This window comes from Mustelus asterias, chromosome 26 (genome assembly GCF_964213995.1).
Source record: "Mustelus asterias chromosome 26, sMusAst1.hap1.1, whole genome shotgun sequence".
NCBI classification, from domain to species: domain Eukaryota; kingdom Metazoa; phylum Chordata; class Chondrichthyes; order Carcharhiniformes; family Triakidae; genus Mustelus; species Mustelus asterias.
This window is the reverse complement of record NC_135826.1, coordinates 273589-288724: the sequence shown is the minus strand read 5'-3', so window position 1 is coordinate 288724 and position 15136 is coordinate 273589.

Genomic DNA, 15136 nt, shown 5'->3' with positions numbered 1-15136 from the left:
AGGTTTACATTAACATTGCAATGAAGTTACTGTGAAAATCCTAGTCGCCACACTCTGGCACCTGTTTGGGTACACTTAGGGAGAATTTAGCATGGCCAATCCACCTAAGCTGCGCATCTTTGGATTGTGGGAGGAAACTGGAGCACCCAGAGGAAACGCACGCAGACACAGGGAGAACGTGCAGACTCCACACAGACAGTGACCCAAGCTGGGAATTGAACCCAGGTCCCTGGCGCTGTGAGGCAGCAGTGCTAACCATTGCGCCACCGTGCTGCTAGGACAGTGAAAAAAAATTTCAGTGTCACTTTCCCTGCTGTGGGTGAATCAACCCTAATGTCTTTCCCATCCAAATGTTCCTCATACCCATGGGCTACTAATCTGGCTTTAGTTTTATACGTTCCTTCTTTCAAAACTTTCTCTGTGCAAACCCACCTAAGGGACAAAACAGGCTGCCCTTCATCTGGTACCTCGGTGTACACCCCAAACTCCTTCCAACTCTCCAGCTCTTTGTTTGGACTCTCTTACTTCCGCGAGCTCCATGTTGCTTGCAGTTATCAATATTTCCTTATCATGTGGGCTTCTACTCCTATTTCTATCATTGGTTTGATTCCTAGCCTTCCTCATTAAGCTCCGGCCTCTACTGCTGTGTCTGTTTCTGTCAGGGCTGCTACTCTCAGACCGCTGTTCTCTGTTGACACAACTTCAGTCACAGATTCGTGACTTTTTCCTGGGTTCACGAATGCTTACTGTCTCATCCTCAGGACTTAGGCCTCGCTTCTTTTGCTTCCACCTGTCCACCCCATTTTCCCAATCTGTAGCTTTGGCTTCTTGCCCTTGCTCTTGCATGTTGAGCCAGTGTTTGTACTTTCCTGAGGCCTTTCCTGCTTTCCCGATTATAGTAGCCTCTCTCCACATGTTTGACCATTCAGATATGTATGATACCACTGTGCCTATTTTGGGTAGCTGAACCTTTTGAAGTAGCAGCTTCATTCCCTGCTTCACTGGTACTTTGTTGATCATCAGATTCCCTCTCATCTATTGTTGACTGCTCCTCACAATAACTCAGGGTATGTGCATGTGAGGTACAAGCTGCCTCCGGCACTTCTGCATCTTGCTCAGATGCTCCAAATTCATACCCAATTCTCAGTACTCTCGAAGAGTGAGCTCGCACTGTCTGGCTACCGTGTTGTAATACAACTACCTTGCCGTCTGTTCCTATCACTTTCCCGGGCCCTTTCCCCTCTTTTTTGCCCTTGCTTTTATAGTAGACTCTATCCCCTTTCTCAAAGTGTATCCCCGATTGTCTTATGATATCTTATAGGCCCTTCTTATCCGTTCTGAAACCTCAGCCTTAATGAAGGCCTTTCTCCCTGCATGCATTGCATTTAAGTGTGCAGAAAACATGGAGCTGATACTTGTCCCTTCTAGTGCTGGAGGAGCATCTGTTAATACTGATGGCAACTTTGGATTCCTCCTGTATACCAACTGGTATAGATTGTAGCCCCCCACCATCTGTAACGAATTTTTCACGTGCACTGCCTATGCTAATGCAACCTGCAATTTACAGCCCGGTTGATCCACCAAAATTTGATGCAGCATGTCATCTATAACTGCGTGATTCCTTTCACAGAGTCCTTTGCTGAATGGGCTTTCTGCTGTCGTGTGCATTATTACAATATTTAGATCTTTGCACATATCTTGAAACTCATCATTTGCGAATTCACCCCCATTGTCTGTCAAAAATTTAGACGGTGCCCCCAATCCTGTTCCAATCCAGTAGGTCAAAATTTTATCTATAATGGTCTTTTTATCTTTGCTGTAAATCACCGTGGATATGCTAAACTGGGTGGCCATGTCCACAAAGTGCAATAGATAGCCACCTTTGTCCTTGTCTCATATCTTTAGATCCATCGCCATTACATCATTGAAATCTCGTGCTAGTGGTAGACTCACAACTGGACGCGAGGGTGTCCTTTTATATTTTATGCCAGTTTCACACTGGGCTGTTATTTGTTCTATGAGATCATTATACCCTTGGTCCAGCACACCTGCATTCTGCAGCAGTGCTCTCAGTCTCTGTGGTGTTGGATGAGCAAACTGCTTCTGGAGTTTCAGAATAATCTTTTTTTTGTCCATCGTGCTGTTGTCTGTTAGTGACACTAATGCCTCATGAATCCTTTGGTCTGATAATTTTGGTTCACTTAAAGGAAGACAATAATGGCCGGATCTTGTAAAATGTAGGTCCACAGTTTTCCCAAATACCTCAGCTTTATCCTGTTTCAAATCGACGGTCATCTGAGCTTTTTTCATCGCAGACCTGCTTAACAACAAAGGTATTTCACTGGGAACTACATCTGTACTTATAAATAAACTGATTCCTGCAATCCTACAGTGAAGTATCACCCTTATGGAGGATATTAAAGTGTTGTCATCTCCAATCTAAAGCAGGTGGAACTATCTTGTTCTTTTACTTTCTTTCGATCTTAATGATCAAGAGACCCTAAATAACAATCTAGCCAATCTTGGCCGCAGACAGTGGACGTATATCCACTATCTAAAACAGCAGAGTTGAAAGAGTCTATCATCAGGACGCTCATTATGGGACTCAACTTTTCTGCCACCAAAACAATGCCTTCCTGATCCTTATCCTCGTCACTGTCGGTTTCCACATATTCTGTGTCACATGTAGTTTTAAAGACATGATTTCTTCTTTTCAGACAGTTTAATGTAGTGGGATGGGGAATCGCATTGAAAATAGCGATTCACAATCCCTCTAGCATTCCTTCGATTTAAACGTCTTTTCTCAGTATCCCATTGTGGTGAACCATCGTTGGTTCCCACTGGATAGTACTGAGCCAGGGTCTGGCCAGTACTACAAGGGTGTACATATGTTACTGTTGGGTTGTGCTATTGTTGCTGTTGGGGTTAGGGTGGGGTTGTTACACCTTTGTACTGTAGTGTTGTGGCACATCCCAGTCGGGCTCCGCCTCCTGGGAGAGGTATAAGAGTCCCTGCTCTGGCCGGGACCCCTTCAGTCTGGGATAGTGTATATAATTACTGGCTGCTTCATTACAGTAAATAAAAGCCTTTCATTTACCGAGCTTCAGGCCTCGTGTTTGAGTAGCGCATCACCCATGTGATTCTTCTTTCCCCATTTTCAAATCGGTTATAACCGTTTTGGACACTAGGTCTGTTATTAACTGTCTCTGTTTAACGGCCTTCGTTAAACCATTTGGTCTGGCACGTGGCTGAGTCACCATTGACTCCTCCGTTCTGGGTGCTATGGCATTCTGGTCTGTATTGAACAAGGTGGTGGGGAAGGATTGTTTCCCGAAAAACTTCTTTAATGATGCTGACATTTGATCAAAGAGGGGCCCTGTTCCCCTTAATTATATTCCAGCCATTAAAGAAAGAAAGAACAAAGAAAAGCACAGCACAAGAACAGGCCCTTTGGCTCTCCAAGTCTGCGCCGATCATGACGTTTGCCTAAACTAAAACCGTATGCACTTACGGAGTCCTTCCATTCCCATCCTATTCATGTATTCATCTAGATGCCCCTTAAATGCCGCTATCGTACCTGCTCCCACCACCTCCCCAGGCAGCACGTTCCAGACACTCACTACCCTCGCACATCTCCTCTAAACTTTTCCCCACGCACCTTAAACCCATGTCCCCTAGTACTTGACTTTTCTACCCTAGGAAAGAGCATCTGACTATCCACTCTGTCCATGGCACTCATAATCTTGTAAACCTCTATCAGGTCACCCCTCAACCTCCGTCGTTCCAGTGAGAACAAACCGAGTTTATCCAACATCTCCTCATAGCTAATGCCCTCCATATCAGGCAACATCCTGGTAAACCTCTTCTGTACCCTTTCCAAAGAATCCACATCCTTCTGGTAGTGTGGCGACCAGAATTGTCCACAATATTCTAAATGAGGCCTAACTAAGGTTCTGTACAGCTGCAGCATGACCTGCCAATTTTTATACTCAATGCCCCGACTGATGAAGGCAAGCATGCCGTATACTTTCTTGACTCCCTTATCCACCTGCGTTGCCACTTTCAGTGATCGGTGGACATGTACGCCCAGATCGCTCTGCCTGTCAATACTCCTAAGGGTCCTACCATTTACTGTATAATTAATTATATAATATAATTACAATTATTATAATTTTTATTAAATTATTATATTATAATTTTATAATATAATTACTAAAATAGTATCCATTTGTGACAGACATGGACAGTCCAAAAACTTAAAGGCCAATACTACATCTGGAATCTCTAAATTAAATTTCATTAGCCTGTTACGGGCCCTAGCACAATCCATGATACACTCTTCCATGGACTGGGTGTCTTGTCTCCTAATCCTGTCAAACATCACCCATCCTTCACAATTCTCCAAGAACTCATCTTTCTGGTGAAACGTATCTAAGTATTGTAGCAGGAGCTGGAGCCCTTCTTCTCTATTCAGGGCATCTGCTGTTCAATGGGAAAATACTTTGCTTCTTATCTTGCTCCTAATTGAAGCGACAAAGTTAATGCCATACCTTGCTTTTTTTTCGGTATTGCAGTGACAAGAGTCCACATTTCCACCTCTGCCTTCCATTGTCGATATGGTTCAGCATCATATGGTTCAGACAGGGGGAAAGCCCAATCCCACCGGTTTACTTCTACCTCCTGCCATGGTTGTAGCACTTGTTCAAAAACAAACACCAAGTTACGATGGGTTTCCCTCTGCTACCAATGTTCCTTCGGAAGGAACTCTTCAAATACAGACAATAAAAATATAACAAAACTTACTCCAACTTATAAATCAAAGAAAGGGTTTAATAAAGAAAACATGGTAAAGTCGGGTGTGAGGCCATTAACGCGATCCGCGCCCGTGTCCGCGCAGATTGCCACTTTACCGAAACCCAGGAATGGCGGCGATTCGATTCGCGCCCAAAACGGGCGCAACGGTGATTTAAATGCATTTGCATGCATTTCAATTGAATTAATGAACTGCCCGCCCAACTTTCAGCATTTCCCCCGTCACCACCGCGTTCGCCAATCCGGAACCGCGCCGTAATGGACCTGCTAAATAAAAGTCTGAATCGGGCGCTCCAGCTTCTGAAGGATGCGTTCAGAGCTTCCAACGGTTCTCTGGCTCAGATCAGTGGCGTGGGGGGAGGAGGGAGGCGGGTCAGATCATTCTCTGGTTGGGGGGGGGAGGGGAGTGAGGCCAGATTGTTGTCTGGTTGGGGGGGGTGGGGGGGAGGAGGGCCAGATGTATCTCTGGTGGCGGGGGGGAGGGAGGGCTGATCATTGTCTGGTGGCAGTGGGGGGGGCGGGGGGGGGGCATCGTTGTCCAGTGGGGGGGAGGGCCAATCATTGTCTGGTGGGGAGGGAGGAGGAGGTGGGTCAGATGTTCGTCTCGGGGTGGGGGAGGGGGGGGGGCGGGTGAGTGAGGCCAGATCGTTGTCTGGGGGGTGGTGGTGAGTGAGGCCAGACCATTCTCTGGGGGGGGGGGGGGAGTGAGGCCAGATTGTTCTCTGAGGGGGGGAGGAGGGAGGCGGGTAAGATGTATCTCTGGTGGGGGGGGGGGGTGGGGGAAGGAGGCTCGATCACTCACTGGTTGGGGGGGGGGGCAAATGGATCTCTGGTGGGGGTGGATAGATGGATCACTGGTGAGGGGTCGGGGCGGGCAGGGGGGTCCACTGACACTCTGTGGGCGATCGGGGGGGAGGGGGGCAGGGTTGGCAATTGGTCTGGGTAGCAGGGGGGTGTGGATAAGGGGGGCAGTGATGTGTGTGGGTAGCAGGGGGGTGTGGATAAGGGGGGCAGTGATGTGTGAGGGTAGTGGGGGGGTGGGTAAGGGGGACAGCGATGTGTGTGGGTAGTGGGGGAGGTGGGTAAGGGGGACAGCGATGTGTGTGGGTAGTGGGGGGGTGGGTAAGGGGGACAGTGATGTGTGTGGGTAGTGGGGGGGGTGGGTAAGGGGGACAGCGATGTGTGTGGGTAGTGGGGGGGGTGGGTAAGGGGGACAGTGATGTGTGTGGGTAGTGGGGGGGTGGGTAAGGGGGACAGTGATGTGTGTGGGTAGTGGTGGGGTGTGTAAGGGAGACAGCGATGTGTGTGGGTAGTGGGGGGGTGGGTAAGGGAGACAGCGATGTGTGTGTGCACCATCGCTCCCGCTTTTCGTTCCCGGGCTGCTTCCTCTGCTTCCTGCGGCCCGGGAGAGATCTGACGCGGGCGCGCTTTTTCAATTTTTTAACTGCACATGTGCAGTTCAGAGCTCCAATCGAATGGGACTGGTGATTTTGTTTTTCAGGCTGAGTGTGTATGGGGGGAGCCTGAAAGCAGATCTCCAAGTCGGATCTGCATTACGCCCAGATTCAGCACTTAGAATGAAAATGGTAAAGTCGGGCCCATCATTGCTCCAAACTTGGGGCCTCTCCCTGGGCCAATCCAAGCTCCCCACAAATCCCAACAGGTTCTTATTTATAGTGAGTCAGCTGGTCAGCTGATCATCACACCATTCTGTAATTGGTTCCATGGGTTACTGGGTCAGCTGACCCTTCCAGCTTCTTACCATTGGTCACATTACATCCAATACAAAGCTGTCACCGGTTACATTGTAACAGGCTTGTCTGGGGAGCAGTAACAACCTGGTGTTGTTAAAACTCTTACTGAGCTGGCGGGGACAGATAATGTGGGTGGAGAAACTGATAGCCAAGTTCCGCACACATGAGGATGGCCTAAACCGGGATGTTGGATTTATGTCACATTATCAGTAACCCCCACAGCTTGCCCCCTGGACTTGCAGAATCTCACTAGCTGTCCTGTCTGGAGACAATACACATCTCTTTAACCTGTGTTTAATGCTCCCTCCACCCACATTGTCTGTACCTTTAAGACCTGGCTGGCTGTAGAGATTCGCATTCTAATCAGTATTCTGTAACTTGATTTTGTGTCTCTATGCACTGTTTGAGAGCACATTTCCACTCCATCTGACGAAGGAGCAGCGCTCCGAAAGCTTATGGTATTTGCTACCAAATAAACCTGTTGGACTTTAATCTGGTGTTGTGAGACTTCTTCCTGTCTACATCAACAGGGATGAAGTAGAAAGGGTCGAGAGCTTCAAGTTTTTAGGTGTCCAGATCACCAACAACCTGTCCTGGTGCCCCATGCCGACACTATAGTTAAGAAAGCCCAACAACGCCTCTACTTTAAAAAAACATCATTTGTGGGATGCAGGCATTGCTGGCTGACCAGCATTTATTGATGTGGAGAATGCCGGCGCTGGACTGAGGTAAACACAGTAAGAAGTCTCACAACACCAGGTTAAAGTCCAACAGGTTTATTTGGTAGCAAAAGCCACTGGCTTTCGGAGCGCTGCCCCAGCATTTATTGCCCATCCCTAGTTAAGACCATAAGACATAGGAGCGGAAGTAAGGCCATTCGGCCCATCGAGTCCACTCCACCATTCAATCATGGTTGATTTCAACTCCATTTACCCGTTCTCTCCCCATAGCCCTTTATTCCTCGAGAAATCAAGAATTTATCAATTTCTGTCTTGAAGACGCTCAACGTCTCGGCCTCCACAGCCCTCTGTGGCAATGAATTCCACAGACCCACCACTCTCTGGCTGAAGAAATTTCTCCTCATCTCTGTTCTAAAGTGACTCCCTTTTATTCTAAGGCTGTGCCCCCGCGTCCTAGTCTCCCCTGTTAATGGAAACAACTTCCCTACGTCCATCCTATCTAAGCCGTTCATTATCTTGTAAGTTTCTATCAGATCTCCCCTCAACCTCCTAAACTCCAATGAATATAATCCCACGATCCTCAGACGTTCATCGTATGTCAGGCCTACCATTCCTGGGATCATCCGTGTGAATCTCCGCTGGACCCGCTCCAGTGCCAGTATGTCCTTCCTGAGGTGTGGGGCCCAAAATTGCTCACAGTACTCCAAATGGGGCCTAACCAGTGCTTTATAAAGCCTCAGAAGTACATCCCTGCTTTTGTATTCCAAGCCTCTTGAGATAAATGACAACATTACATTTGCTTTCTTAATTACGGACTCAACCTGCAAGTTTACCTTTAGAGAATCCTGGACTAGGACTCCCAAGTCCCTTTGCACTTTAGCATTATGAATTTTGTCACCGTTTAGAAAATAGTCCATGCCTCTATTCTTTTTTCCAAAGTGTACGACCTCGCACTTGCCCACGTTGAATTTCATCAGCCACTTCTTGGACCACTCTCCTAAACTGTCTAAATCTTTCTGCAGCCTCCCCACCTCCTCAATACTACCTGCCCCTCCACCTATCTTTGTATCATCGGCAAACTTGGCCAGAATGCTCCCAGTCCCGTCATCTAGATCGTTAATATATAAAGAGAACAGCTGTGGCCCCAACACTGAACCCTCAAGTTGCTCTTGAGAAGGTGGTGGTGAGCTGCCTTCTTGAATCGCTGCAGTCCATGTTCTGTGGGTTGATCTACAATAAGAAGTTTAACAACACCAGGTTAAAGTCCAACAGGTTTATTTGGTAGCAAAAGCCACACAAGCTTTCGAGGCTCTGAGCCCCTTCTTCAGGTGAGTGGGAATTCTGTTCACAAACAGAACTTATAAGACACAGACTCAATTTACATGAATAATGGTTGGAATGCGAATACTTACAACTAATCCAGTCTTTAAGAAACAAAACAATGGGAGTGGAGAGAGCATCAAGACAGGCTAAAAAGATGTGTATTGTCTCCAGACAATACACAAGGACACACAAGGACGGCCTCAACCGGGATATTGGGTTTATGTCACACTATTTCACATAAATATTTCTGCTTTTTTCCTCCTGAGTCTTTATCATGCGATCCTAGAATCAGAATTTATGTCACACTATTTGTAACTCCCACAGTTGCGTGGACCTGCAGAGTTTCACTGGCTGTCTTGTCTGGAGACAATACACATCTTTTTAGCCTGTCTTGATGCTCTCTCCACTCCCATTGTTTTGTTTCTTAAAGACTGGATTAGTTGTAAGTATTCGCATTCCAACCATTATTCATGTAAATTGAGTCTGTGTCTTATAAGTTCTGTTTGTGAACAGAATTCCCACTCACCTGAAGAAGGGGCTCAGAGCCTCGAAAGCTTGTGTGGCTTTTGCTACCAAATAAACCTGTTGGACTTTAACCTGGTGTTGTTAAACTTCTTACTGTGTTTACCCCAGTCCAACGCCGGCATCTCCACATCTTGATCTACAATGCCATTAGGGAGGGAATTCCAGGATTTTGACCCAGCGACTGCGAAGGAATGGCGATATATTTCCAAGTCAGGATGGTGAGTGGCTTGGAGGGGAACTTGCAGGTGATGGTGTTCCCATGTATCTGCTGCCCTTGTCCTGCTAGATGAAAGTGGTCGTGAGTTTGGAAGGTGCTCTCTGAGGATCTTTGGTGAATTGCTGCAATGCATCTTGTAGATAGTACACACTGCTGCTACTGAGCGTTGGTGGTGGAGGGATTGAATGTTTGTAGATGTGGTGCCAATCAAGTGGGCTTTGGATGGTGTCAAGCTTGTTGCAAGGACTTGCAGATAGTGAGGAGCATTGTCAGAAGCTACAGAAGGATATAGATAGGCTGGAAATTTGGGCAAAGAAATGGCAGATGGAGTTCAATCCTGATAAATGCAAAGTGATGCATTTTGGTAGAAATAATGTAGGGAGGAGCTATACGATAAATGGCAGAACCATAAAGGGTGTAGATACGCAGAGGGACCTGGGTGTGCAAGTCCACAGATCCTTGAAGGTGACGGCACAGGTGGAGAAGGTGGTGAAGAAGGCATATGGCATGCTTGCCTTTATAGGACGGGGCATAGAGTATAAAAGTTGGGGTCTGATGTTGCAGATGTATAGAACGTTGGTTCGGCCGCATTTGGAATACTGCGTCCAGTTCTGGTCGCCACACTACCAGAAGGACGTGGAGGCTTTGGAGAGAGTACAGAGGAGGTTTACCAGGATGTTGCCTGGTATGGAGGGGCTTAGTTATGAGGAGAGATTGGGTAAACTGGGGTTGTTCTCCCTGGAAAGACGGAGGATGAGGGGAGACTTAATAGAGGTGTATAAAATTATGAAAGGCATAGATAGGGTGAACGGTGGGAAGCTTTTCCCCAGGTCGGTGGTGACGTTCACGAGGGGTCATAGGTTCAAGGTGAAGGGGGGGAGGTTTAACACAGATATCAGAAGGACATATTTTACACAGAGGGTGGTGGGGGCCTGGAATGCGCTGCCAGGCAAGGTGGTGGAGGCGGACACACTGGGAACGTTTAAGACTTATCTAGATAGCCATATGAACGGAGTGGGAATGGAGGGATACAAAAGAATGGTCTAGTTTGGACCAGGGAGCGGCACGGGCTTGGAGGGCCGAAGGGCCTGTTCCTGTGCTGTATTGTTCTTTGTTCTTTGTTTGTTCTTTGAGTGTTGTTGGAACTGCACCTGTCCAGGCAAGTGGGGAGTATTCCATCACACTCCTGACTTGTGCCTTGTAGATGGTGGATAGGCTTTGGGGAGTCAGGTGGTGAGTTACTCGCCGCAGTATTCCTAGCCTCTGACCTGCTCTTGTAGCCACTGTGTTTATGTGGTGAGTCCAGTTGAGTTTCTGGTCAATGGTAACCCCAAGGATGTTGACAGTGGGGGATTCAGTGATGGTAATGGCATTGAATGTCAAGTAGGCAATTGTTAGCTCCTCTCTTTTTGGTGATGGTCATTGCCTGGCATTTGTGTGGCACGAATGTTATTTGTCACTTGTCAGCCCAAGCCTGGATATTGTCTAGATCTTGCTGCATTTGAACATGGACTGCTTCAGTATCTGAGGAGTTGCGAATGGTGCTGAACATTGTGCAATCATCGGCGAACAGCCCCACTTCTGACCTTATGACCGAGGGAAGGTCATTGATGAAGCAGCTGAAGATTGTTGGGCCTAGGACACTCCCCTGAGGGACTCCTGCAGAGATGTCCTGGAGCTGGGATGGCTGACCCTCCACAACAACAACCATCTTCCTATGTACCAGGCATGACTCTAACCAGCAGAGTTTGCTCCCTGATACCCATTGATTCCAGGTTTGCTAGGGCTCCTTGATGACACACTCAGTCGAATTCTGCCTTGATGTCAAGGGCTGTCATTCTCACCTCACCTCAGGAATTCAGCTCTTTTGTCCATGTTTGAACCAAGGTTGTAATGAGGTCAGGAGCTGAGTGACCAGTTTGGCCAAACCCAAACTGGGCGTTACTGAGCAGGTTATTGCTGAGCAGGTGCTGCTTGATAGCGCTGTTGATGACCCCTTCCATCATTTTACTGATCGAGAGTAGATTGATTGGGCAGTAATTAGCTGGGTTGGATTTGTCCTGCCTTTTGTGTACAGGACATACCTGGGAAATTTTCCACATTGTTGGGTAGATGCCAGTGTTGTAACTGTACTGAAAGAGCTTGGCTAGGGGAGCAGCGAGTTCTGGAGCACAAGTGTTCAGTACTGTTGCCGGAATGTTATCAGGCCCCATTGCCTTTGCAGTATCCAGAGCCTCTAACCGTTTCCTGATATCACATGGAGTGAATTGAATTGGCTGGAGACTGGCATCTGAGATGCTGGGGACCACTGGAGGAGGCCGAGATGGATCATCCACTTGGCACTTCTGGGCTGAAGATTGCTGCGAATACTTCAGCCTTATCTTTTGCACTGATGTGCTGGGCTCCTCCACCATTGAGGATGGGGATATTTGTGGAGCCGCCTCCTCCAGTGAGTTGTTTAATTGTCCACCACCATTCAAGACTGGATGTAGCAGGACTGTAGAGCTTAGATCTGATCCGTTGGTTGTGGGATCGCTTAGCTCTGTCTATCACTTGCTGTTTTTGCCATTTGGCATGTAAGTAGTTCTGTGTTGTAGCTTCACCAGGTTGATACCTCATTTTTAGGTATGCCTGGTGCTGCCCCTGGCATGCCCTCCTGCATTCTCCATTGAACCAGGGTTGATCTCCTGGCTTGATGGTAATGGTTGAGTGGGGGTATGCCGGGTCATGAGGTTGCAGATTGTGCTGGAGTACAGTTCCGCTGCTGTTGATAATCCACAGCACCAGTCTTGAGTTGCTAGATCGGTTTGAAGACTGTCCATTTAGCATGGTGATAGTGCCACACAACATGATGGAGATTATTCTCAATGTGAAGGCGGGACTTCATCTCCACAAGGACTGTGTAGTGATCACTCTTAGCGATATTGTCATGGACAGATGCATCTGCAGCCGACAGATTGGTAAGGATGAGGTCAAGGATGTTATTTCCTGTTGTTGGTTCCTTCACCACCTACTGCAGACCCAGTCTAGCAATTATATCCTTTAGGACCCGATCAGCTCGATCAGTAATGCTGCTGCCCAACCATTCTTGGTGGTGGACATTGAAATCCCCCACTCAGAGTACATTCTGCACCCTTGCCACCCTCAGTGCTTCCTCCAAGTATTGTTCAACATGGAGGAATACTGATTCATCAGCCGAAGGACGTATCAGAAGGACGTATTTTACACAGAGGGTGGTGGGGGCCTGGAATGCGCTGCCGGGCAAGGTGGTGGAGGCAGACACACTGGGAACATTTAAGACTTATCTAGATAGCCACATGAACGGAGTGGGAATGGAGGGATACAAAAGGATGGTCTAGTTTGGACCAGGGAGCGGCGTGGGCTTGGAGGGCCGAAGGGCCTGTTCCTGTGCTGTATTGTTCTTTGAAGGAGGACAGTACGTGGTAACCGGTAAGTGTTTTCCTTGCCCATGTTTAACCTGTCAGGAGACTAAGGAAATTTGGCATGTCAGCTATGACTCTCACCAACTTCTACAGATGCACCATAGAAAGCATTCTTTCTCGCTATATCACAGCTTGGTATGGCTCCTGCTCTGCCCAAGACCACAAGAAACTACAAAAGGTTGTGAATGTAGCTCAATACATCACTCAAACCAGCCTCCCACCCATTGACTGTGTCTACACTTCCCGCTGCCTCGGCTGGTCCGTTTGAGGGTTACATATTCTTAGTACTAATTGATGCACACTCAAAGTGACCAGACGTTATCATGAGATCTACTACAACTGAACAAACCATTGAAAAATTTGACAATTCTTCTGCAAGATTTGGTAAACCAGAACAGATTGTTAAAGATAATGGTTCACAGTTTATTTCACAAGGGTTTGAGGATTATCTCAAAGTAAATGGTGAGAACTGTTTGATTTGTTATTACCTCCAGAAACTTCAGAGATAATAAAGCATCAACAATAATCTCAAATTGCTGGATGTGAAATGAGGACAAAACAACATTTCAACAAGGAAGTTGAGTGTTAGCATGTAATTATGTGAAAAATGGGTACTGTCATAGTTTCAGCAAAAACATAGAACATAGAACATAGAACATTACAGCGCAGTACAGGCCCTTCGGCCCTCGATGTTGCGCTGACCAGTGGTACCAATCTAAAGCCCCTCTAATCTACACTATTCCAATATCATCCATATGTTTATCCAATAACCACTTGGTCCGGGTCCATAGGACTCTAAAATTGGCCCCGCAGGTGGAGGAGGTGGTTAAGAAGGCGTATGGTGTGCTGGCCTTTATCAATCGAGGGATTGAGTTTAGGAGTCCGGGGATAATGATGCAGCTATATAAGACCCTCGTCAGACCCCACTTGGAGTACTGCGCTCAGTTCTGGTCGCCTCATTACAGGAAGGATGTGGAAAAGATTGAAAGGGTGCAGAGGAGATTTACAAGGATGTTGCCTGGATTGAGTGGCATGCCTTATGAAGATAGGCTGAAGGAGCTTGGTCTTTTCTCTTTGGAGAGACGTAGGATGAGAGGAGACCTAATAGAGGAATATAAGATGTTGAGAGGCATAGATCGGGTGGACTCTCAGAGGCTTTTTCCCAGGGTGGAAATGGCTGCTACGAGAGGACACAGGTTTAAGGTGCTGGGGTGTAGGTACAGGGGAGTTCTTCGAAAATGTGACTAAAGGGGCTGCTGCCCTGTGGATCCAGAACTGGCTTGCCCAAAGGAGGCAGAGAGTGGGTATAGATGGGTCTTTTTCTAAATGGAGGGGGAATGTTAGGGGGAAGTTTTTCACACAGAGGGTGGTGGGTGAGTGGAATCGGTTGCCGTCAGTAGTGGTGGAGGCAAACTCAATAGGGTCTTTTAAGAGACTCCTGGATGAGTACATGGGACTTAATAGGATGGAGGGTTATAGGTAGGCCTAAAAGTTTCGGCACAACTTGTGGGGCCGAAGGGCCTGTTTTGTGCTGTAGTTTTCTATGTTTCTATGTAAAGTTCAATCAACATAAAAGCCACATTTCTGCAAGGCAGTAGTTTTCAGAGAGAAGTGTTTCTGAATCCTCCCAAGAAACAGCAGATGTAGGAGGAAAACCATAAATCTAGACCAATGTATCTATGACTTGAGTAATGCTTGTCAGATGAGTTATTTTTCAGTGAGATACGTTTTGCTGAAATTGTTTATGTTCAATTAAAAATGAATCTCACCATGTTTTATTGGCAAAACGTTCAGGCACTTTGATGATACATGTTGATGATTTCTTACAAGAGTGGTACTGCAGAGTTTGAGAAAAGTGTTATTAATAAGATTAGTGTAAAATTTAAAAGTGAAAGTCAGATTGGTGGGGCTTTTAAATATATTGGTTTAGATTTTAAGCAGAGTAGGTGTGGAATAACTTTAAATCAATAATCCTGTTTAAACAGTATTACTCTCATCCTGGTTAATTTAATGTACTAACTATTTAGGGGTTGTGGAGGTTAAACAAAAATAAAAAGATGTGGTTTGCACACATAGATTCAAAGTAGCTCACAACAGTTTTATTCTAGGAGCTCTAGCCTGTATAGAGTACAGACTGAAACTAAAAGCAGGAGCCTCTGAAACACCCCAAAGATATCACCATCAAAATGTGAGATGTGGTCTTAAAGCAATCATGCAACTACTTAATCATAGAATCCAACAGTGCAGAAGGAGGCCATTCAACCCATCGAGTCTGCACTGACCACAATCCCACCCAGGCCCTATCCTCATAACCCCATGCATTTACCCTAGCTAGTCCCCCCTGACACTAAGGGGCAATTTAGCACGGCCAATCCCCCTAAC